Genomic DNA, 26,149 nt, shown 5'->3' on the forward strand with positions numbered 1-26,149 from the left:
GGTATCAAAAATGGTGTTTTTGGTGAGAGACAGGATGACTATCTGATCTATCATCCAAACCAGATATTGATCTATCATCCAAAGATGGCACTGTTGGTAAGCATGTCAGGTCGGCAGGCCTAAGTGGAGCTGGCTCTGAACAAGTGAGCACACAGGACCTTGCTAGTGGGAGGAGACCTGTTCAGTATGTCAGCCTATTCTCTCTAGTAGGTTTGCAATTACCAAGCCCTTGAAACATTTATAGCTTCCCCAAAGCTCCACCTCCGGGGCTACACTGCCTGGAAATGATTTTGAGGGTATATTTTGGGGCAAAACAGACTCAAAGAAAATGTCCTCAACTATAGGACATTCTGTAGTGATAACTACAGAAGTCACATTCCCACTGGCCTTCCCACTGTGGTTGCAGGAGATTCTAGAATTAGAAAAGAAACCAAAAAATGAAAGACCTGCTCTAAGGGCTTAATTTTGCCCTTCAGAAAACAAGCACACAAAGTGGCCCATGGGATCTTTCGGAAAGTTTCCCATGCATCTACCTCTTGTTCATTCTGTGTGCATTGATGGGTGCTACCTTATTTCACTTTATGAAAAAAGCTGTTTTATCTCTAGCCTGGAAACTTTGATGTAATTTGTCAACAGGAAGGAAGTCTGTTACATGGGACTTGCACATTATCTTTGCCGGAGCGCAGCTTGCTGACTAGCAACCGTCATTTTATGCTTGCATCTTTCTGTACTTGAAATATCTTTGATATATCAGCTCAAATAAAAAAGGCAGTTAGTCCACAGCTCAAACGCCCGAGCTGCTACGGGAAGAGACAGGGTTGTGGCCAGGGAGCAGAGGGAGTGTAAATAAAGTAAAGGCCTGGGCAGAGCTACAAGAAATATTTAGCATTCCTGGCTTCCCACAAAGGGTAGGTCAAGGAGAGGGAAGGAGCATTTGGGATGGAGTGTACACCACAACTATTCTTTTTCAGGCCTAACCCAGTCCACAGTATCACATAAACATCCCCAGTGGGAAGACCTTGAGTTTATTCCGCTGAGTGGCAAATGCTCAGGGTAATTACACATGATGCCTGTCTGTCTATCTGTAGGACAGGGTCATGCTCTGTGGCAAAGACACAGCTGCTGGTTTCATGGCTATGTGTTAAATCCACTTTCCCTAGCAATTGTCAAAGCTATCACCAGACACTCTGTGTTTAAGGATTAGAACACTAAAACTCTGATTCTCTGGGCCCCAGTCAAAACAAAGCCCATTTTTTAAATTCATGTGCCCACTGGCGTTCTGTCTCAGCACCCTGATGTCAGCTTTTTGGATGGGGATTTAGGAATAGGAGCCATGCTTACCATTACTTGCCTGGGTGGGAAGCTGAAGATGTGCTTCTTTCCTCTGAAACCCACCTTATTCTCCATAACAAAAACAACCACACACCCGCAACACAAAACAGCCTTTCAGTTTGAAAGAGATTTGGTCATAGGCTGGCTGTCACTCCTCTAGTCTGTTCAGGATAGTGCAGCCCCTGCTTCAGGATTTATGAAATGCTATATTGAGCCTACTTCACTAGTTTTCCAGCAGTGGGAATTTCCAACTACTGGAAATACCCAAGGCCAGGCAGGGTAAGCTCATTTGTTTTTCTTAATTTGAGTCTCTGGTTATAGACCAAATAGCAGAGCCTACTTGTTGCTGTATAGTAATAGCTGCAGGTGCCTTTGAGGCAAACACCAGAACAGAGAATGTGAGTCAAAGTACTCATGGAAAGGGGAACACCGTGATGGGGGGTGGTCAGCAGGTGGACCGAGGCCACACTGACCATCTCTGAGCCTCGCAGATGCACCTGAATGATAACACTGGGGAAAGACTTCCCTGGCAGCAGAGTGGTCTTTAGGCCTTTGTCAGTTGTCTGTCCCTGTGACCCCAGCTGAAGTTGAAGTGTAGTCACTGTGTTAAGTTTGAAATTTAGCAAGATTTTTGATCCAGTGACCACAGAGCTGGGATTTCCTGAGAAAGCTCTCAACTCAAATATTTAATTGATCATTCCTGTAATTGGAAATATGTTTCTTCTATTTTTGGTTCAGAAAACATGGTTGAAAACATCCTGAAGCATCTGTGCATTTTATAGGAAAAGCAGAGGAGTAGGAGGGGAGGGAGGGTTGGGTATTGAGGGTCTCATTTATGATAGGTCACATATCAGGAGTTTGCATGGATAGTGTACTTACTTCTCACAGTGGTAGACATTGCTCCTTTTATTTTATTTTATTTTATTTTATTTTATATTTTTGAGACAGAGTCTCGCTATGCAGTTCAGGCTGGGCTTTAACTCACTTTGTAGCCCAGGCTGGCCTTGAACTCATAATGATCCTCCTGCCTCAGCCTCCCAAGTGCTGGGATTACAGGCATGCACCACCACACCTGGCCCTTCCTTGATTTTGTAAATGAGAGAGCTGCCACTCAGAGAGGTTCAGAACCCTGTCCAAGGTGTCTGTATTAGTCAGTATTCTGCAAAGATATAGAACCAATAGGAGGTGATGGACAGATACATAGATGGATGTATTATAAATTATCTCACACAATTAAGGAGATTGGCAAGTCCCAAGATCTGCAAGGTATGTTGGCAAGCCAGAGACCCAGAAGAGCTAATGGTGTTATTCCAATCAGAAGACTGCTACTCTGGATGCCCAGGAAGAATAGTCATCTCAGTTCAAGTTCAAGGTATGGAGAAGTTAATATTTTAGTTTGAAGGTTGTCAGGCAAGAAAAGTACTCTTTTACTTGAGGGTTAGCTGGTTTGTTTGTTGTATTTAGGCATTTATCTGATTTGATGGGGCCCACTTACATTAGAGAGAGCAATCTGCTTTACTCAGTCCATCCATTTAAATCTTAAATCTCATCTGAAAACATCCTTACAGAAACAGTCAGGATAGTTTGACCATATATCTGTACCAGGTCAAGATGACATCTAAAATTAACCATCACAGTGCCTGGGCATGAAGTGATGAGGCTAGCTTCAAATCCAGGTCTCTCTGACTCCAAAACTTGTGTCCTACTACTGTATAAGTTATTGCTTTTGTTCTCAGGACACTTAATTGTTATTAAAGATATAAGATGTGCAAACATAGACACTCTACATAATAAAGATGAGAAATAATGTGTTACATTATGACAAATGATCACATTAATCAAGTAATTTACCCATTTGCTACAAAGTGCAGACCATGTATATACCAAAGTTTTGTTCCCAGTGGAACGAATTTCTTTTTTTTTTTCATTCTGTCTTGAAGAGAATCTCAAATGCAACACAGTATCTTTTAGCACCAAATGGAGGTCTTAATTTTAAGGAAATAATACCCTCCAGTGAAGACCAGGGGTTCTGCTCAGAAAGCCCAGCCACCTGTCAATGCCTGGTTATGGCAAAGCTGAAGAGCTGCCAGTGACAGCCCATCAATAGGTAGCAAGGACCAGGATGCTTTTCAGTTCCCTTCAGCCCAGCACTATGTTCCTTTCCATAAGCATTTGCTGGGAGCTTGCTAGATACAAAACACAATGTTGAAACATGCTGGGATTACAGGGATACAAAGACCCGCATGCTTATAATAGAAAATGATAAGAAACACAAATATGCAAGAAAAATACTAGATGAATAGATGCAAGCAATATTCTCTGGCAGTTCCTAAATGGAATGACATCACTGCGTCTAAGAGGGAGATCAGTGGAGGTGGTATTTGACATAAACCTTGAAGTATGTGTAGTAGTCCAACAGATGGGGGTGGGAAGGGAAAAGACAGGAGCAAATGCACAAAGGTGGAGAAGAGGGTTTGTCAAAACAGCAGTGAGTCATTCAGTTTGTCTGGACGTAGACCATGTGAAAGGGAGTAATAGGAATAAGACTTACTTCCTTGACATGCACATTGCCCTGAACTTTGTATGTAAGATCTATCACTTGTAGCCTGTCCTCCTGAGCAGGATCAGACTCCCCTGGTCTCCATGCAGCACTTGCTTGGAGATCAGGCAGCCAACTGATCAGCCCTCCTGTCTGTGTGCTACAGGTAACCCAGAAACTCAGCCTGGTGTGTGAGAGAAAGCCCACTGGCCTGGAGAGCTGATCTGATCCTTTTCCTGATTTCCTGACTTCTGTATCTCTTTCCCCAGTCTGGACAAAGGCTGGGTCAGCTCTGCCTCCAGTCAGAGGTCACAGAGGAGCTTACCTCTCACAAGGCCCTTTGTCTTCTAAGGTCCCCAAAACTACTAAGGAGGGCAACCAGCACTGGTTTCTATCTGGCTACAGATGCTGGCTAATGGTAGTGATGATAGCAATTAAATTGTAAGATCTTTGCCTTTTGAATATGGCTTGAGTGTTAGTCTGAGGTTTAAGACAAACCAGAACAAAACAAGACAAATTCAGATTCACTGCATCTTAAAGTTGTTAATTTCCAGCAAAGTACCTTCTAAAAACATGTTAGGTGTTATTACCCATAGATCAAGGCCCATGAGGAGAAGTGATCATGTGAAAAACGTGCCTGAGCTTCTCCCTAATTTCACTGCCTTGTGGGAGCATTTGGCTCTAAACTCGACCTTGACATCTCAGCTATGACTCCCGCTGCACCTAAGAACTCCCTGGAGGGTTGTTAGAAATGCAGATGCTACGGCACACTCTGATGTAGTGAAATATAATGTCCAGGCTGAAGATGGAGGCCTGTGGAGTCTTACTTTTTATATATCCCCTTTAGTCATTATTGTACACCAACCAGGTTAGAAAGCCGTTGCCTGAGGCAAATGCTTTATTATATTTTTGAATTCATATTCTCTATCCATAGGACCCTAGAATCTCAAAAGTTGGGAAGGTTTTGGGGATCAGTCAGCCTAGAACTTTCCAAAATTATGGCAGAGAGGCCTGTCTGGGAGCTGGGAACACAGTAAGCAGTACTTCCCTGTCTTATATAACCAGAAACTGTCTACTCTTAGCTATAAATTATATCTCACTGCTAGAGGAACACAAGATGGGAGATACTGGCCCACCCAGGAATTCCTGATTCTGGACTTTTGGTCTCACTGATCTCTACTTGTCCTGCTTCTGTATGATCTCTCCACTTTCCAGCTTGGGACAAGGATGACATGTGCTGATGGGACACTTGTGGGAAATCCATATTCTAGAAGTGTGGGAAGTGATGTATACAGCAGTCCAGGTGACCTGGGCTTTCTCTAGGAATTGCTTTGAGGTTGTGCACCATCATAGAGCATTTCAGAACCATAGAAGAATGGAGGCTTCCTCCTCTCCCCCATAGGAAATTCCAAATCATCCCCGCCATTCTATCTTGAACACTACTTCCTAGTTGGAAGAGTCCACCTCCAACCCCACACCGAGATCCTGTCCATATTCAACCAGCAAATAGAGGTTCATAGCAGAGGGAGTATGGGCGGTGGAGCAGGGGAGAAAAGAATGGGGGGCGAGAGGAAGTGGGAGGATGGGTGGACAGAACGAGGTTGGTTGGGTCCTCTCCCTCACCCAGAGCTCTGACTGCATGTGATCTACCTGCTACCTGACACTCCAGGTGGCATCAGTTAAATGGGCCCTTCCACTAATGATGCAAAGACTATGCCACTTTACACCCTCAGGAAATCCAGCCTGGTGTCCTGCTCATACTAATTGCTCTGTCATCATGTGAATAACAGCAGACCAAAAGTGACACAGCAGGGTCTTTATGCATCTTTACAGAAAACAGCTTTCATCCCCCTCTCTGTCCTAGGGAGCCCTCCCCGCTTCTAGGAATAAAGCTTTCTGGTTGCTTGGAGGTGACACTAATGCTCCTCAGTTCCTCAGTGAGAGACAGAGCTGTTCTGTGACCCCAATACCCCCAAACACTCTTAATCCACTTACTTTCAGACCTTGCCCAGAAATCTCTGAGAAACTTGACCACACCCTCGGTCCCCAGGCCTAAAAATTTTGTAGTAAGAAAAGCCACTCTGACCTGAAATTTTTAATAGCAAATCAGTAAAATGATCCAGGCTCCAAATGGCCCAGGCAAGGCCACCACAAATAGGCTGTGACTATCACAATAGGTGATTGTTTAAGTGTTTTAATAAGTCTCAAAACTTCCTACATAAGATCAGCCTCCACTTCAGTCCTCTCGACAAGCTCCAGTAAATAATACAAGTGGATAGGAATAAAACAGCTTGCTCAGGAGCAGCTGAGTGGAATTAGAATGAACAGACAAGAAAGAAAAATTGGTGCCTGGGTCACAAGGAACTTTTTGTTAGGAACGCTCTGGGGGATGTGGTAGGATGTGGTCCTGCTGACTAATCACCAGTATAGAAAGTTTACAGTCTCTCTACTGTGCCAGCGTCTTTAATAACTTGAAAAGCACAAGAGGTGGCTGTTAATTTCAAAGACAGTTATATGAAGCTTTTATTGAGTGTGGCACAGAGTATATAGTTAGCAGCCTGTGAGATAATGAACCTTTTAAATAAGGCCTTTTAAAAACAGTTTTATTTTTGCCTGAGCCAAAAGAACAGAAATTTTCTTCTCTTAGTTTAAGGCGCACACACGCGCACACACACACACAAACACATGCACGCACACACTGTATATGAAGTTAGATCTCTGGTTTTCACACAAGGCAAGCCGCTTTCTTCATCTAAGGCATCTGCTGTGCTCCATATACAGCCTTAGTTATTCAGATGGACTGGGCTTTGATATGGTCAGAACACTCCCAGGGAGAGAGCAGATTGCCAAGGAAAGGGTTCCATGTGGGAGGGGTGCCATCCTAATTCTCCTGTGAACCCTGGTTCTGAGGCCTCCTCTCCCCACCCTTGGCTGAAAATGGTGAGAAATGGAAGAGCTCCTGCCCAGTAATCTTGCCCTGTGAAGAAACCAGATCCTACCAGGGAGCTCTTTGAGTTTGAGAGAGTGAGAAATGCCCCATGAAAAGAGCAGGACTTCACCTGCTTCCCAGGAGGGGTCTGGGAGAAGAAGAGGTAAAATGGGTCCAGTTTGCCTCCAGATCTAGAATGCCATGGCCAACTCTCACTTCTTGAAACAAGCTTTGGATGGGCCTAAAAGCTCCGAGCTATAGTAACAGGAGGACAGACTTCCCCTCATCCCTAGGCAGCTAGCTTGTGAACCATGGTGTACACTGCACTTTTATTCTCCTCCCGCTCCCCTGTTTCCTCCTCTATTCCCCCACCCGCTTCACTGCTGTGTTCAGTGCCCACTGAGCAGTGTGCTGTGAGCTGGGGATAGGAATGTGAAAAGGCCACACACGACCCCAGTGGCAGCACAGAGAGGCCAGCCCACCTGGATGCAGCCCACAGGTGGGCAAGTTCATCCCACCTGGGACCCCATCTGCACCTCCCCCCCACCGCAAGTCTGCTGTGCATGACAAGAGTAGCTTCAGCTATGGGGGTGCAGGCGCTAAGCCTCAGTGGGATGAAATACTTTGGCCAAAGTGAAAAAATAAAACAAATTATAACACAAAACAGGCTTTCTCTGAGCCAATCTTATGGAAGAGAAGGACTGATGTAAACAAAGAGATTAGTTAAAGGAAAATAAATTATTTCCTGCTTCAGCTCTGGCAAGGAATGGAGTCTTTCTCATTACCTAATTCAGTCCTGTTGGCAACGTGCTTCACTTTGCTTCATTCTTGTTGGCTTCACTCTGAGTATTTTTTTTTTTTTAAACACATCTCTGCCTGTCATAGAATATGAGAGTTTAGTGGTTTCCAGAGACTGATCCTGAAAAGGGCACCGGGCTTTTCCTTTCCCTACGTGGAAGTGCTTGATTGCCCAGGCAAGCCCCTTTTAGAAGTTCAGGTAACTCCAGATCTGGTGAATTCTGGGCGAAATCTCCCAGCCTCACCCACCCTGAGCATTTGAACACACTGGGAGTCCGGCATGCCTAGGAAGGCGATTTACCCCCACACTGTATTGAAGCAACTCTGGTTCTCGCGGACCTAGGAGGCGCAAAGGACTCGGAGGGCAGTCCTGTTCCGAGAAAAGAGGGAATTGATTCTTTTAAGGCTACCAGAAAGCAAAATGATCTCTGGATGTCAAATTTGCTCTTCCACAGGTCTTAACGAAGAACTGCTGACATCTTTTATCTTAACATCTTCCAAAGTCACTGAGTGGAGAGACACCAAGGTTGCTTGCCCTTCTCCAGGGCTGCAGAGGTTATGTGCCTTCCTCTGTCCTGTTCACAAGGGGCCTTTGCCTGGCCTGGCAGTGGCAGTACTGGAGAAACAACCCCAGCCCATGCCACTTCCTCCTTTCTTGCCTCTGGCCTCTCCTCCCAAAGTGTCAGACGGGAGTAGGCGGTGAGGGCTCAAACCACCCCTGGTATCCACTGCCTCAGTCTGAATCAGGGTTCCAGACTCTCCCTGGAAAACAGGACTGGAATTTCACACTTCATTCATTCATTCATTTCTCTTTTCATCTACAAATACTTACTGAGCTACTGCTGCATACCAGGCAGTTCCCTGGTATGGAAAGTACCTGGTGATCTGTGCATCCACACACTGCATGCTCACTATGGGGAATATTCACTCTGAAGAAGGTACTACGGATCTAGATGAGACCAGACAGGCCAGGCCGGCCCTGGGAACATCAGATAGCAGGACAAAGGCCACGGTAAGCACTCCTTAGGGCAAGAGTCTAGGAAACCCATGGAGCGGCAGTGGGGAGAAATGTAATCCCACTGGGCTTCGGGGGTTCTGTGTCTTGGTCAAGGCACCAGGAAGGCTGGTCTACAGCCCTGCTCTACAGAGCTGCCCCCACATGCTCAGTTCTGCTTCCAGGACCTAGCTCTTTGGGATCTGGACTCAAATTAGACACTTTTCCTGGCAGGGACAGTATAGTAAGAGACAGTGCTTAGACTGTTGTAATTTATTATTTGAGGTTAGTAGGGAGATAGAGGAACCCTAATGTTAGGGCCTTGCATTTGAGGTTTTTCCACCTGTGGAAGTACTGCAGGTGTTCTTCCCAATAATACAAGGGTGAGCCAGGAGCAGGAGAGCTGGTGTCCCAAAGCCTCGTTGTTCATACTGCTTTCCCTTAGGACCACTCCCTGCGGGTTCCTTCCCCACCACAGCATGCTGGTCCCTCCCTGTAAAATCAGACAAAGTGAGACTGTTCGGAATTCTCAAGTACCCCATCCTTCCATTTCACAGAGTTTCATAAGAAAAACTTTTTAAAAAACGCACAAGGTTGTTTATAGGCAGATTAAATACAAACTCAAACCATTAAATCATCCAATACTCAACAGCGTGGTGCCAGGAAGCTGAAGTAAAAAGGCCTCGACCTGATTATGACACTCAAGTGATAAATCACTCAGATCAGAAGAGGATGCAAGAAAAGTAGCAGAAAGTCTGCCTCTCCCGCCACATGGCTTTGATCTCTGAGAAAGCGGATATTAGGGTAGACAGCAATTCATAGGCCCTGATTAGTCCACTTACACCGGTGGCTGCAATTTCCTGGCAGACCCTAGTCCAAAAAAGTCAATAAATGTTGGCGCAAGCTTTATAAAACCATCTTTTCAGAGAAAGATCAGTTGCATTAGGGAAAACTGCTATGCTAGCCTGAAGACAAATATCTACAGATACTGTGTTCTGAAGTCCAGGGAGGAATCTCTCATGGCATCGCAGGAAGCAAATTACTGTAGTTGTAAATAAGACCTTTTGATGGGCAGCAGCAAATCAGTACAGATTAAGACAAATGCAATCTTTACTGGAAAGATTTTCTTACTCCATCCCTAGAATGCCACCAGCCAGGCTTCAGAGAAGTCTCCCCTAAACTGGGGCCTTTGGATTATGCAGTGGTTGAGTCAGTTTGGTGGAAGTTCAAGTTCCTAAACCACTTCTTTCTTTGAATCCCTAGATGCTTGTCTTTATATTTCTAGGCAGGCAATCATTATTTGGTGATGGTTTTCCTTTGTTCCTCTCGGGCAGAAAATGTAAACGCAGCATGAGTAAAACATCTATAGAGTGTGTGGCAAAGCTACAGACACTGGTGTGACAGGGAGAATGAGTGGCCACAGGTTTCAGTTGTCCTGAGAAGGCCTTTGTTTGTGCCCATGCTCCTAGATAGTGTCCATGTTTCATCTGTACTCTCCAAAGGCCCAGTTTGGATAATGAATGTGGGTCTCTTTGATAGAGATCATTTCCCCAGCCCCCGGTACCATTTCTAGCAATGGACACACAAGAAGCCTTTATTTGGGATAAGACAAGGCCCTGCGTTTGGCATGTGGAGTTGAGTCCAGGAGGAAGAAGAGCTTGGCTCTTCTCTCCCTTGGAGTGTTCTCTCCCCTACTGAATCAAAGTTGCTTTCGGGGAAGGAGATCTTTGCCTCCTTTACAGAACCTAACCTCACTTTGCTACTTAAGCAATATTTGTTGAATGAATGAAAGATAATGTTAAACAGTGGACTTAATTCTCTAGCCAAATTTAAGGGTTAACATTCTAAAGGAAAGGGGCTAGGTTGCCGGGGATACAGCTCAGTGGCACAAGTGCTTGCCTGGCAGGCATAAGGTCCTGAGTTCAATTCCTGGTACCAAAAAAAAACCACCCAAAACAAACAAACAAAAAGCAAAATAAATGGGCTAATTCACAAAACTTTCTGGTCTTTGGCATCATGCCAAAGTCCAGAAAACACTCTTGTTCTCAGTATCTCTGTTTATGACTAAGATTCATGGAAAGTTTTTTATTTTTAATTAGCATGTAATGATTGTGCATATTTATGAGACACAATGTGACATTTCAGTATGTGTATACAAAGTAATGAAATCAGGGTAACTAGCCTGCGTATCATCTCAAATATTTACCAATGTTTTTTCTTTTAGCTATTCTGCAATATGCAATAAATTATTGCAAGTAGTAGTTACTCTACTGTGCTGTGCAACACTAGAGTTTATTCCTCCTAGCTGTATTTTTGTACTCCAAAACTAACCTCTCTCTGTTACCCCTTCCCAGCCTCTGGTAATCACTATCCTACTCTCTACTTATACAGGATCAATTTATGGCTTCCACATATGAGTGAGGACATGAAGTATTTGCATTTCCATGCTTGGCTTATTTTATTTAAAATAATGTCCTCCAAGCAAGCTCATCAAGAAACTAGCAATAAAACTATTACGTGACCCAGAAATCTCACTCTTGGGTAGAATTCAAATGGAAAGGAAATTAGTATGTTGAAGCTGTATCAGCATTTCCTTGTTTACTGAAGCACTATTCACAATAGCCAAGATATGGAATCAACCTAGGCGTCCACCAATTAATGAATGGATAAGGAAAATGTGATGTTGTATGCACAGTAGAATATTACACAGCCATATAAAAGAATGAAGTCCTGTCATTTGTTGCAAGTCTCATTTTAACTATGATTTTTTTTCCTTGAGTCAAAAATTACTACATCACCCAGTGAAGGTATATAAAGATAAGATGCCTGAGAGAAAGTTTAACTTACTGAAAAAGATGTAGACTTGTGTTGAATGACTGGTTTGGAGCCCAAGTCTGTATCCTTCTTCAGGGGACCATTTTGGCCAGAGAGCAAGGGCTACCGATCTTTGGCCACCATGTTGGATCTGCAAAATGAACATTCATTATTGAAACGCATCTCATTTATTTCACCACAAGATTCCAGCACATGTGTTTATCTTCAGGAGATGACTTATGCTGTGTGTCATCCTACCTTTCTTTACTAATGCCCCTATCAAGTTCAAACCTACCAGGCTTCTGAATAGGCCAAGGGGAGTTAAGATAGTCTCTTCTCCCTTCCTAGGAACTGTGGAGGTTTTGGAATTGGATGACAAGATCCACTTCTCTCCAGACTAAGACTGGAGACTTCCCTTTTTAAATTCTGGGTTTAAATCCCAGCTCCTCCACTTGATTAAATTTATTGTTTAGAGACAATATCACCAATCTCATGGAGTTACGGGGAAGATTAAATGAAGTAGTGGTACTGAAAAAAATTGAAATGTAATTTTTAAGCAACTGACTAAAACAACAACAGAAATGTTAAGTGATAAACTGAATGAATATGAGGCCTATGTACCAGGAACAGTTGTAAGTTCTTGCATACACATCACATTGTAGCTGATGAAGGGATTGGATGCAAAACTAGGTGTTATGGCCACCCAAAACCTTACTCTCATTTCTATTGTGTTCCCACTGCTATACCTGCAACAAACTCAGTCATCACTAAAGACTGTGCTGGAAGGAATGTCAGCTTCTTTTTCTCTAAAGTGATTGAGATTCTTACCGTTTTATATGTGATTTTCTGGAACTTGAATATAGCTATAAACAGATTAGGCCGGGGGGTGGTAATATCCCTTGAATCTGAAATTTCATAAAACCCACCCCCAGAAATTCTTGTATGCACTATCATATAGTCCCACTGAACTTTCTTAACTTGGCCAGCTTGAGCTCTTAGAGAAAACACTAACTGTATGTTTTGCAAGCCACAAAAAGAAAGGGATGAGGGACACCGAGACCAATAGTTCCAGACCTGGCTTAAGTCTCCCCTGGCATAGGCCCCAGGGTGAGCTTGCCTCTGTGGATTCCCAGCTGGGAAGCACCACCCGGGTTTATTTTCAGAGGTGGAAACTCAAGCAACAATTATTTCCTGTCACAGCAAATTAAAAGCCCAGGCTCACCCATCCCAGGCACTGGGCAAGCACAGGGCCATAATGACAGGCTGGGGCTGGTGAATTTCCTTTAAAGGCATGGGCCACTCATGAAACACACAAAATAAACAAAGACATAAAAGTCCATGGAAGAGTCCCACAAGCGAGAGCAAGAGCCAATGCCAAGATCAGAGAGTGCATTTTTATTCCTCAGGGAACTGAGGACTGTGGCAGCAAAAAGTGTTCAGATAAGTTTTGGTCTGTGCTTATGATAATGTAGTCTATATTGTCACACGCACACACACACACACACATGCACACACACACACAGGTCATTTCTATGGCTTTAAGATTTTCGCTCCTGCCTGCCGAGGGTTTGCTTGAAATGTCTCCTTCATATTCAATGCTAGCAATGCCAGGAATTTAGGCAAAACACACCTGTTTTGGGAAGTCTTTCGGGATGTGTGCTCTAGCAACTTCTTTATATACCTGACTCTGCTGTTTCATGCCAGTGAAGATATGGGATTTTATTGTATACATTTCTAAGAGTTCTTTTGATCTTCGTTATCTTCAGGGGTACAGATTTTTTTTTTATTTTAAAGAGAAAAAGAAAGCAAAAGCAGCAACAACAAAGATAAAAACAGAACAACACAAAAACAATGAAAAAGATACAGAATTTCCAAACAAGATGATAGGAAATTATCGAAAGGAACAGTTAGTGCTTTATTTTTTGGATCAATTTTGCATGCTTGTATCTGGTAATCTGAACAACTAATATGAAGGCAATAATATGCAATATAACAAGCACTGTTGAATTCCTACCATCTTGATTAGGAGTACACATTCTTATGCCACACATTTGACTTCCAAAAAGTCTTTTAACTCCACCATCTAGTTTTATCTCCAGGGTCACTGGTTTGGTAGGTGGCTGAAAAGCATCATTTCCTGTGACACATAAGAACTTATACAGTGAAGTGGCCAGGAGCGCACCCTGCGGCTCAGGCAGGCTCCTCATCTCGCTGAGGCTCAGTTGTCTCATCTGTAAAACAAAGACAAAAGTAGCTCCTGTCCATGGGTTATGTAAAGGAGAAAACACAGGTAACATTTTTACCTCACACAGACTAAGAACCCAGTAAAACTGTCAGTATTTTAACGATGATGGAACTCAGGCTCAGAGAAGTTAACATACAAGAGGGTCAAAGTTTGATGAGGAAAGTCAAGGGCTTGAAGGCAACAGATTGTGGTTCCGTTTGCTGTGTGGCTTTGGGAAAATCACTGCCTCTCTGGGCCTAAGTTTCTTCGTCTTTTAAATAAGAGTCATGAGATCGTATATGTTGGACGTGTTGACAGGATTAATTTCAATGTGCTTTGAAGACATATTATAAAGTGTAACGTGCTTTGAAAATGTTAATATAATTAACCAGGCTGAAATCATGCAGCAGATCAGCACCGGAGTCTGGCTTCCTTTTTCTTGATCACCTCTCTAGCAGGCTATACTTTCTGCCTGGGTCTCCTGGGAACCTCGTAAGTGCTTTTGCCTGATGGGTAGGCTCAAGAGGTGGGTTACCTGTCACAGCTGCAAGTGCCCATGACTGGGCAATGGTGGCAGCCTCTCCCGTTCTCTTCCTCCCACACAGAGCACTGGTATCATGCAGGAAAAGCAGAACTCAGAAACCAGAGCCATCTCTGCTCTTAGCAGAGGGGAGAGTGAGAGAGAACAGAGGGGAGAGTGAGAGCGGCTTAACTAAAAGGATTAGTCTCCCTTTAGCACATTAGGGCAATGGCTCCAGCTCTGAGCTGAAGAGGGCAAGGAGGAACCTTAGACTCTGCACAGCAGCCTGTGCTCCCACTCATGCAGGTTTCCCCTCCTGTTTTCCCACTAGCCTGTGGGTTAACTTTTCTAATGCCGATCTTCCTTTTGGCCTTTGGAGAGAATGCAGTCTGGTCTTCACTGCACAAAGTTACTTCAGCCTTCTCTTCTGCCTGTGGTCAGTTCCACAGCAGAAACTAGCAGGACCACTGGGAAGAACACTTGACTTGTGCTGCTCAAAGAACAGCAACCTGCTTTGTATATGTCACTGTGGCTGGGAAAGACTTCAGTGATTTTCTGAGCCCCTGCACACAAAAATCCCTCTGAGATGTTCAAGTTGACCCAGACAGGGTGAGGTCTGGATTGCTCGGGTCAGCCTGTCCTGCAATGTCTTGTTACCACTCACTCTGCTTCCATATCCCTTTTTCTGAACGTTATTTGCTCCAGAGTAACTTGGAGGTCTCCTAGAAACTGATCATATGATGAGAGGGGTTATTATAGTTTAGGTCAAGTTTCCCCCTAAAACCCCCAATGAGGCCTCTCATAGGTGGGACCTTGGGAAGGCGATTGGATTATAGGGGCATGATAGCTGACTTGTTGTTAGGGTGAGGCAGCTAGCTGGAAGAAGCTGGTCACTGAGGGCCTGACCCAGAAGGTTTTATCTCCCTTCCCTGGCCCTCTCTTGACTCTGCTCCCTGTCCACCATGACTTGAACAGTTTTTTCTCTGCCGCACCCTTCTGCCACACCGTCATGCCTTGCAGCAGGCCAACCATGGACTGTACCTGTGAGCCATAAACCTCTCCTCCTGTAACTTGTGGGGGTCAGGGACTGAGTACCAGGGACAAGGACAGTAACTAAGACAGGTGAGTATCTCTCATTAAATGGCAAAAAGATTTCCTGGGATCAGAGACTTGGAGGTTTCAGCTCAAATTCACTGTGAACTCCCAGCATTATGCTTGAAATATTCCCCAAGACCCTGTGTCACACACAGATGCTCTGGCCCTATACTGGTCATATAAACGAAGCAGAAATTAATGAAACCCTGAAGTTGGAGCTTGCTCCATGTAAATGATACCATATCTATGATTAAAAGATTTGTATGTATCTCTAGTTAAAATGAACACCAAATGGTGTAGGATCAACTCTATTTAGAGGAGAGAGATGATGTCATAAATTCTTTTCATACCTGCTTTTATTGTCTAGATAATGTTACCATTCAAACGTATTCTTATTATCTTACCTTAGTTATGTTTCCATGATCTATGCTCATATGAAAAGGTATCTCAAAATACAGTAGACTGAAATAAAAACCATGTGAGCCATGTTTAGCTGGGAGGTTTCTCTGCTGGTCCAACCTGGGCCCATGCATGGCGGAGGACGAGGAATAGGGAGACGGGCTGACTGGTCCCAGCTGGCTCCCTGGGAGCTCAGTGGGGATGGTTTGTTCTACAAGGAGGGTGAGGACTTCCTGTCTCTGTGGTCACCGTTCTCCAGGAGACTGGTCTGGGCTTCCTTATGTGGGAGGCTCAGGGCATCCAAAAGCTAAAACCACTCAAGTCCCACTGTCACTTCCGGCATATTTTATTGATTGAAGCAAGTTCTAAAGGCAACTAGCATTCAAGAGGGAGAAGAAATAGATTTTACATTTAAGAATGGGAGATGGATTCTCCCATTGCAAGGAAATATGCATCTGGACTTGGAATAAGTTGCAGGAGCCTTATAATCTATCACAGGCACAAGTGCGTACTGATAAATGAGTCCCTTTCCCCATTAGGAATGATCTTTTCTTCAGCGACAAGAGCAAATAGGAACTTCAACTGAAATAAGTCACTTAAGTGGAGAAATACATCTACATGACACCAGCTGTTCAAGTACTATACACACATAATTCTATTTTATTCTCAAACAATTTTATGACAGGTCTTACTGCCATTTTGTTACTAGGAAAGCTGCTGTGCAGGGAGACTTAATGACTTACTCAAAGTCTCTCAGTTATAGGGAATGGAGCTAGGAGTTTATGCATCTGTGAAATGGGAATCATAAAACTTCCCAGCTGGAAGGACAGAATGAAGGACCGTATATAGAAATGGCCGGTAAACCCCAAAGCACTGCACAAATGTTAGTTGTTTTCACTGCGCCAAACAGTTTCTGCGGCGAAAGGAGGTTAGCTAGAAAGGCGCCAGAGTCATCTGAGCCAGACGCCAAATGTTATATAGCTCTCAGCTGCTGTTTGCTTTGGCTTCAGACCAAATCCTTCACCCAATCTCTTTGGTGATCACGGACAAGAAAGAGCCCCATGGGCTGGGTTGGCAAGTCAGGGCACGCTGCAGGTGAGGACGGGCATGCTGCAGACTTTCTCCATGGGCATAAAAGCCAGGCACCGACTGCCTCGCTGTTACCCTCCACAGCTTCTGCAGCGGGTGAGGGTGGGAAGACAAACATGTTTTTAAAATTTGATTCAAGGGCAGGTACACACCTTTGAGCTCTTCTGAGCTTACTTTTTTCCTTTTCTCTAACTTATCCTGAATCTTTCCATTTTACCTTATTTACACGCTCTTCCCTTATACCCGGTGTTTCTTCCCCCTTATTGTCTTATCTGATACCTGGATTCTTTATGTTCTTTATGTTCTAATTCTGCAATAAACCTCATTCTTCTAGAAACCAAGAGACTTGGCTTTCTCCAAGCTGTCCTCTGCGTATCTATCAACTCCTCAGAGGTAAATATTTCACTCCCTTTGAAGTTCATGCTGCTACTCAGATTGACACTCTTCTCTCTGCACTGCTTTGTTGCTATCATCCACCATCCTCCCACCGGTCACTACCATCCTTCCTTGAGAATCCTGCAGTCTCACTCACAGCTTATCTGCCACCACCGAGGACAGCTTCCACACTCAACCAACATTTGAGACTGAGAGTTCATGAAGTTCTAAAACCTCACTACCCTTCATCCATACACGACAACTTAATGACAGCTGGATACACTAGTTAAGGCCATGCCTTAAGGAAAAGAAGTTAAATATATAGCACATAGCTGAGGGTGGCAGAACCAAAATGTTTGAGATGTAAAAGTAGGTAGTTTTCAGCTCCTAGTCCAGAGAACCTCCCCGAGAGAGGGGGCTGCCTTGCAGGTTAATTAGTTCTAGTTACAGAAACTATTTCCAAAGGAGTCTCATGCAAGCAACCAACATCAGACTTACAGTCAGGAAATCTGGTTTTGAGTCCTATAGGGATTCCTTACCAACTAATGGAAATTGGATAGAATTCAACCTCCCTAAATGTCAGTTTTCTCATACTGAAAAATGAAGGATGATATTTCTTATCACACAAAATTATTATAAAAACCAAATGCAATCAAGAGTGAGGAAATGATTCTAACCTGCAGGATATATGACAAATGTCACTATAATCCCTAGTAAGACAAAGCATGTAATTCATTTAAATCCAATTTCTAGTGTGTTAAGCCAAAAATAAAGAGAGACAACACCTAAATAGTGATTTCTGGATCAGATGGTACACTGAATGCATACCTTTATTTCCATCCCTCCTAAAGTCCTGGATATGTTAATGATATAAACCAGGAAGGGTGAGAAAAACAAGAACAAGGACAATTACAGAAGTATGTTGGGTGCATGGGGTAAATGATGACAAACCTGAGAAAATGGAACCATCATTTTACAAAGCTAATATTACCTTGACACTGAGCAAAACAAAGACATACAAGAAAAAGAAGATCACAGGCCAATAACCCTAATGAACACAGGTGCAAAAATCCTCAAGAAAACACATGCATGTTGAATTTAATGCACATTAAAAGAACCATTCACTATGATCAAGTGGAACCTATCCCTATACCCTCGTGAGCTTTGAGAAGCAGAAATGGAATGCAGTAATATTACAAAGTTCCGAGAATAATCAGCCTCCAGAATGTGGGAACATGATTACATCTTGCAGGCAGCGGATTGGACATATTTTTTCTGGGACACCTGACTAGCTCACACCTGACTAAGACCCTGACATTGGGTTCTAGCCACATCACCCAGAGAAGCTCGTATTCAGAGAGAATTAGTCATATTCTGAAGCTTCTAATCAGTGTCATAGTGGCTTAAACTAAGGATAATCAAAGACCAGTGAGGCCCAGTGGCATATATCTGTAATCCCAGTTACCTAGGGAACTGAGGAGGGAGGATAGAGAGCTAGGGGCCACCTTAAGCAACACATTGAGACTATATCCTAAAAACAAAACAAAAAACAAAAGATTAGCAGATATTTGAGAAATGCTTCTAATAAAGACAGAAATGCTACTAAGTTTTATATGTTGAGTTTATATCTTATAACTTTATCAAATTCATTCTTTGGTGAATGAATTTGTTTTCAAGGTTTCCTATATACAAGATCATGTCCTCTGCAAACCAAGACAATTTGTTTTTCTGATGAGGATTCTTTTTTTTCCTTCTTGCCTAATTGCTGGGTAGCGTTCCCAGTACTGTGCTGAATGGAAATGGTAAGAGTAGGCATCTCATCTTGATCCTGATCTTAGAAGAAAAGCTTTCACCTCACCAGGGACTATAATGTTAGTTGAGGGCTTGACATTCCATCTATACTTAGCTTACTGAAGAATTTTATCATAAATATGCTGCTGAGTTTTGTAAAGGGCTTTTCTGCATTTACAGAAATGATGGTATTGTTTTTGTCTTGCATTCTGCTAAAATGGTATACCACATTCATTAATTTGCATCCTTATACTACAGGGGTAGGTTCCACTTTATCATAGTAAAGAGTCTTCTAATGTGCCACTAAATTTAAGATACATGTATTTTGTTGAGGATTTTTGCACCTGTGTTCATTAGGGTTATTGGCCTGTGATCTTCTTTTCTTGTATGTCTTTGTTTTGTTTGGTGTTAAGGTAATACTAGCTATGTAAAACACACTTGGATCTATGTTCTCACCTTTAATTTTTTGAGAGACTTTCAGAGGATTAGGGGCCAGGGATATAGCTCAGTGGCATAAGCGCCTGCCTGGCAAGCACAAAGTCCTGAGTTCAATTCCTGAAACCAAAAAACAAAAAACAATCAAAAGATTGAGATTAGTTTTTCTTCATGATTTTGGTAGAACTCAACCTTCAACCCATCAGGACCTGAAGTTTTCCCTTTGTTTTGTTTTGTGGAAGATTTTAATTACAGATTCAGTCTTACCTGTTATTGATTTGCCTAGCTTTTCTATTCTTTCATGATTCAGTCTTGGTAGGTTATATGTTTCTAGGAATATCTCTATTTCTTCTAGACTATCCAATTTGTATAATTGCTAGTAGTAGTCTCATGATTCTTTGTATTTCTGTTTCTCAATTTTCTTTGTACTTTTAAAGAACAAGGAACAGCTCAGGAAACTTGCTCAGGGACATTGACATTATTCAATTTCTCTCTACACGCTGTTTTGGGGACATAGTGCCTGCTTAGGATATACCTATTTTGTATGATGGGGGGCTTCCCACCTTCAGTTAGAAGTTATTCTATAATGTCTTCTCCAGTTTCTTCCAAGATCCAGACAGGACACAAACATAGAAAACTAACTAGAGTCACACTAGTATGTACGCAAGGGCTTAGAGGGTTGATTAATGACTGAAGTAAGGTGGGGTCAGGGAAGGCACCCTGGAGAAGGCTGTTGTCTGTGTTAATGTCTTATAATCTCTTCCTTGAAGCTATGCACTAGCTATCTTATTGCACTGAATTGAAACACATCTGAGCTCATGAATCTTAACATTTTCCTTTTTTCCATAGTTGTGCACACAAAGTCACGGCTGAAGGAACTGATGTTTTCAACACTCAGAATTGAGGCATTATCTAATGGGAGAAGAATGTGTCTGCTGTCTAGCTGATATGCCTCATAATAAAGAGTGGGTTCCAATAGTAATCAAGAATGCCAAATTGCAAGCAGCAAGTGAATCCATAACAGAACTCAGGTTGTTTGATTTTCTTGGCTCTGCCTTTCACTCAACTTCCACCAGTCTTGCTCTCAGCTACCAGTGGGGCTACCAGGCCCCACAAGAGAGCAGTATCCCTGGCAAGGCAGAAGCCAACAAGAGATGAGGGAGAACATAAGACTTGAAGCAGTAGTTGGTTCTTTGGCAAAACAAATAGCTTATAACCTCATTCCAAGTTTTAACATATCTTGTGCCAAAAATACAAAATGCCAAGTGGAAGAAAAGCCCTGGACTTCTCAAGGGCCCCATCCAAGAGTCCTCATAAACCCCAAACATGGTCATTCTCATTATCACCTCTGAACATGTTCAGTGCCCTTCCCTGAGCCAAGAGGAGTGCTCGGGTTTCCTGCAGGCTCTGAAATGACTTGCAAAAACTTTCCAAAGAGTTAGTGTGTAGGGTGCTGACTTCAAATGCCCCATTCTCTAGTTTAGCCACCCCATGAGGTGGCATTTTTGCAGAAAAAGCATGACTTGGGATCGACTTTGTTGCCATGATAAATGGTTTTCTTCAGCAAGGCTACAGTTGTGGTGGGAGACACCATGCACCCAGGTTAATAAAAAATCTCTGCATCGTGTCTTAGGGAAGAAAGTATGTCTGATGAGGTATTGGGTAGATGTGTTATTTCAGATCCCCTGGGAAGCAGGCTCTGACATGGGAGATAGGAGTGTAAAGATTTATTAGGAGGTAAAGTTTGTAAAGCCTGGAGGAGAAGGAGCATTGGGCAGCTAAAGCCTTCAGATTGTATATTTGGTATCTGAATTGAAAGAGGAGAGGAAGAAAAATGGGGTAAGGAAAGCCTCAGCCTAACCCAGTAGAAATTCCAGGAGAAAGTTTGTCCAGTAAAGAAGCCCTGTACTAAATAGAAATGACCACACCCCAAACACCCACCAAGCTCTGCCCTTGTCTGGGGATCCCAGCAGAGCATTGAATCTGTCCTAGTGCAGAGGATGGAATCAGAGAGCACTGCAGAGGGAGCCTATCTACTAGACGCACTTTGCACAGTTGGGCATCAAATATTCTCTTGAAGAAAGTTGTGAACAACATGGCTGTCACCGTAGGGATGACCATAAAATAATAAAATGCCAACACAGAATTCATGCCTTAAGCCAAGATTTAATGGATGTGGAAAAAGTATTTCAAAATAGTATTTAGAAGAGAATATACTTAGCTGACAGCAATGGTTTGTTTTTCTATTCAGTTTAACCATATAAACTCATTGATTTGTAACGTTTAAATTCCTCAGCAGCAACTGCTTATTGATGTTCTACTATGTATCAGGTACTCTTCTTGGCCTATACTCATAAAGAGTTCCTATTAAAAGATTACATAACCAAAACAATGCATAATAGAAACCAATGGAAATGCATGTGAGTTACTGCAGAAGTTCAGGAGGAGGGCAAGACTATGAAGTGATTTAGGCATTTGTTTTACCCTTGGATAAGAACCCTGTCAGTGTTCTTCACACAGCACCAGCTCTAGTTGGTGTGTTGTGCAGTGCTTCCAAAATGGATTGAAATCGTTAGGCAACGGATTATAAGTAATCATCTCCAGGGCAGAACGTTCTGTGTTGAAAAGAAGATCAAGGGTTTAGTTACTAAATTTCGACCACCCTGGGATACATGCAATTCCATTTCTAGGAAATGGAAGGCCTACCCTCCACCAGTGCCCCTAACCAAACTGGACCTCAACTCCAGTTGGAGAAAGCCAGGGATATTTCTGCTATGGAAATGGAAAGCTCATAGGCTTATGGACAATTTTATTATCTCAAAAGCCTTTCTGAGGAGACGACTTTCTACCACTTGGATTCTTTGTGGTCACATAGACCTGATGTCCAGAAATGGTGATCAAAGTTCACGTTTTCAGCTAACCTTGGGTGTATACCGCTCTAGGTGAGAATGTGTGATAGGCACTGGGAGATGGAATGAGGTATAAAACATGGCCTTAGCTTTTAGTTGCAGACAGCACAGGTTGTGAAAGTCCACAGGTTCTCGCGGAGTTGTCCTTGATTCTGTGATGGTCTCTGGGCTCCTCCAGGGGTTCCGATCTGACAATCTCAGACTGCCAGTCTGCTGCTTCCATGGGGCTTGAGTATTCCCCTGAGCTCTGCCACCTCCTGGCTACCTGATTATTCAGTCCAAAGCTTTGATCCTGCTATCAGTCCCATTGGCCTTAGGATGAATGGCCTTAACACTCCGCCTGAGCTAAGGTTTTGAACTCCCGTTATCCCAACAGGCATAGACTGGGATCAACACTAGTCCTGGTACAATCCAATTAACGTGCCATTACCCACAGTGGTTAAGGAATTGGAGGCATTCTCTGTCATGTAGGTCTTGAGATATTTTTATAACAATGAGGAAAAATAGATCCATGCTATATGAATTAATACAAAACCAACTTCCATGTGCAGAAGAACTTGCATCTTAAAGCAGAAAAATATACAAAAATGTGCCATATTTTATTCCCAGAGGTCAACCTTTGATTATTTGTTCTAAAATAGGATAACAGAAATTCTGTTATATTTTCTTTATTCTTTTTTTTCTTAGCCCAGAGCCTTTATGTTTTGGCTACAAATCACCCCATTGGTAAGAGAGGTTTTATTAGGAATCACAAACTTTGTCAAAAGTAAACCTCACATTCCTCTTCTAATTGTTGACTCCTGACAGGTCTGAGAAAGTAGTTTTGTTTTCATAGTGAAGTCACAGACATAAATCTCCCAGGATTAAAGCCCTTGCAACAACCCTGCACGCTCATGTCTCACATCATCCCCAAGGACTCCTTCAGGTTCACTTCTTTATGGGTCAGGGAGAAAGAAAGGGAGTGATTCCTTTTAGCAAACCCAGATTCTGGAGGAGAGTAGCATGCTCATCAGCCCCCAGTTCAACGTTGATCAGTCCATAGGGGTCATAAATTGCAGGTCCAAACCAAAGCTCACGTCTAAACAAGGAAAACCTCTTAGATTTAAAAAATTCCCTTTATCATTTAACCATAGTACTTCATCTTCTTCCCGTCTCAGCTTAATTTGCTTGCTTGCTTGTTTGTTTTAAGCTACAATCCACAGTGATGGGAGAGAAAGATGGCTTTGGCCTTGGAGTTAGAGATAACCAAATTCAGTTCTCTCTTCCTCCACTTTCTAGCTGCTTGGCCTCCAGTCCTCGCTCTTGCCCTGTTTCCACAGCTGTTGCAGAGAAACCGTAATTTCACAAGATTATGGAGGGAACCATATGACCTAACATATATATAAAAGTGTCTGGCACCGAAACCCCTAATAAAATCTACCAGCTTTCCACTCCCCTGCCTGAATGCCCTTCTAAAACAAGTCTCACAATAAGCAGCCTTCTCAAGGACCCATGCCTGCCCAGTGATTATAGAGGGCTCACCTACCAAATGACAGGACACCTGCTTTGTGAAGAGTAGTCAGCTCCCATGACCTGCTAAGGAGGAAGCCTAAGCTTAGCACAAAACACACTCAGCTTGGTTATAATATTCGCTGTTATTCACTAACCAATGGAACCCAAGCTAATAGTATTTATCAGACTGAAACAATTTACTTTTATTTCCCCTCCCTTTTCTTTTCTTTTTGCATTTGAAGGCCGGACATTGTCCAACAGGAATGACATTCAAAGAATTAGCCTAAATCATGAAGTTTGTCAAAATATTTTTCTTTAACCTTGCAAATATTGTCTACTGAACAATAGGCCTCTTGACCACCTTTTCCCTGCACTTTTTCCTCTCTTCTCTTTTCTCTCATGCTTCCTCATTTTTTGCCAAAATCACTGCTAACCCCTCCCCCAAATCACTTTAAAATTGTATAAAAAATGGGCTGAAGCATTGTTAAATGAGATGAACTTTTTCCATCACTCAAACTAAAATTAGGAGACCCTCTCTGATGACGAATCATGTGAAAACTCTTCAACCTACATTTCAATGGCTTCCACCTTTGTCTTTAGTCCCCTTTCTAAGCTCAGCTTTTGCTAGATTGGTCTCCCCAGCTCTCTACCTATGTCCTTACTCCTCTGTCCCAACCTCAGTTTGAATTTTTCTTCTTTTGTTTCCTATGTCCAATTGTCATTCCGCCTTCAATGGCCATCCCAAGCCCTCTCTACTCCCTTACTTCTGGGAGTTAGGCAGCACAGATGAACTTTGGATTCAGATGGGTTTATGCTCAAACCCTGTCTCTGTTACTTATTATGAAACTTTGGGCAACTTGCTCACACTTTCTTGGCCTCAGCTTCCACATTTGTAAGGTGGGGGTAATAACACCTCATATGTTGTTGACAGAGTGAAAATGAGATGCAATGTGCTTGCAGTGGTTGACAAATAGTAATCAATAGATGATGGCCATTCTTATTATCCTCCCATAATTATGGGCATATCCCTAACTTATTATCAGCTACTGGCAGGGCTCAAAATTTGACCATAATTGTAGTTTGTTTATATGACAAACTGGGGAGATTGTGTGACAACCTCTGTGAGGCTAGAATTTCCAGTTGAGAAATGTGTGACCTTATAAAGAGAATAGAATTAGGGAAATTGAGGTCATGTGTGAGTTTGTAAATAACTCATGAAGTGACTAAAGGGAGAACATCAAACAAAGTAATTTTAGTGAAATTTTGTGCATATCATCTTAGTGAGAATTAATTTCCATTTACCACCTCTTACATCTCAGAAACTTCGCAGGGACTCCATGGCTATGCAGAATTAAAAGGATGCTTATGTATTCAATTTGCTCTGTAATAGCCAGGGACAAAGACACCCTGTCTATGGCTGTTTTTCCACCCAAACATCTTCTGTATTTGGGATGCTGACTGGGAGTTACTGAGTTCTGCTTCCCAGGCTCTGAGTCTGTACACATCACCCTTGAAGAAAAGCCCCATGCCGCCAGGCCTGGTAGTGCACACCTGTAACCCCAGCACTCAGAAGGCTGAGGCAGGAGGATCATTGCAAATTCGAGTCCAGGTTGGGCTACAAAAGGAGCTCAAGGCCAGCCTGAATTGCACAGTGAGACCCTGTCTCAAAAAAACAAAAAAACAAAAAAACAAAAAAAAAAGAAAAAGAAAAGACCCATGCCTGCCTAGTGATCATGGGGGAGCAGAGTTATCCTCTCTCCCTCTTTCTTTTCCCGGATTGTCTAATCCAAGAACACCAGGCTCTGGATGGGCAGGAAGACAGTTTTAACTAAAGGGCTCGGGCCTGTTCTCAAAGCTCCACTCATCCGGGAGAATGTGGAGCAGGCGGAGCTCCTTTTTCCCTGACACTGCACAGAAGCTGAGACATCACCGCTCAGGCCTTCCGAGGATATCCCTTGGGGACCTGCTTCCTCTTCTTAACACGCTCTTCCTTCTCTTCCCCCTCCTTCAGGCCTATGCCGTTTGACTCTTTATCTTTCAAATGCCTCCACTTTACCCATTTTCTCCAGGAAGCCTCTTTCTTCCTGCAAAAACAATTTGGCTTCCGGCCCCAAGGCTTCTGGTGATGGACAGCTTGGCTGGGTCAGGCATTCTCAGAATGCTTCTGACTTTCCTCCCCAGCACTGCAGACTCCCCGGAATGGAGAAAGGAGAAGAGACCAGGGAACTTCCACTCTGTACCAAGATTCTCTCTCCCAAATTTCTAAAATTAAACACACCTTGCAATCAGGATCTATTTCTTTGCAAAGACTCTTAACTGGCCTCCATTTATGTTATTTCTAGTACATAATGGTTTTTTTTTTTTTTTTTCATGAGAATCCAGAACCCAAACCTTACCAGGACATTATAGAGGTCT

General features: G+C 43.0%; 1 long non-coding RNA gene across 1 annotated transcript in view; it reads right to left on the reverse strand.

Annotated features, from left to right (window-relative positions):
- LOC102007596 overlaps positions 1 to 26,149 on the reverse strand; it is an 89,368-nt gene that overhangs the window by 28,644 nt on the left and 34,575 nt on the right. Inside the window, exons 3-4 of the long non-coding RNA XR_262050.2 lie at positions 13,421 to 13,637; positions 11,440 to 11,557 (exon numbers count right to left, since the gene is read on the reverse strand). This is a non-coding gene — a long non-coding RNA (uncharacterized LOC102007596). The remainder of the gene's footprint in view (positions 1 to 11,439; positions 11,558 to 13,420; positions 13,638 to 26,149) is intronic.

Source organism: Chinchilla lanigera, unplaced genomic scaffold (genome assembly GCF_000276665.1).
Source record: "Chinchilla lanigera isolate Chin_1 unplaced genomic scaffold, ChiLan1.0 scaffold00040, whole genome shotgun sequence".
NCBI classification, from domain to species: domain Eukaryota; kingdom Metazoa; phylum Chordata; class Mammalia; order Rodentia; family Chinchillidae; genus Chinchilla; species Chinchilla lanigera.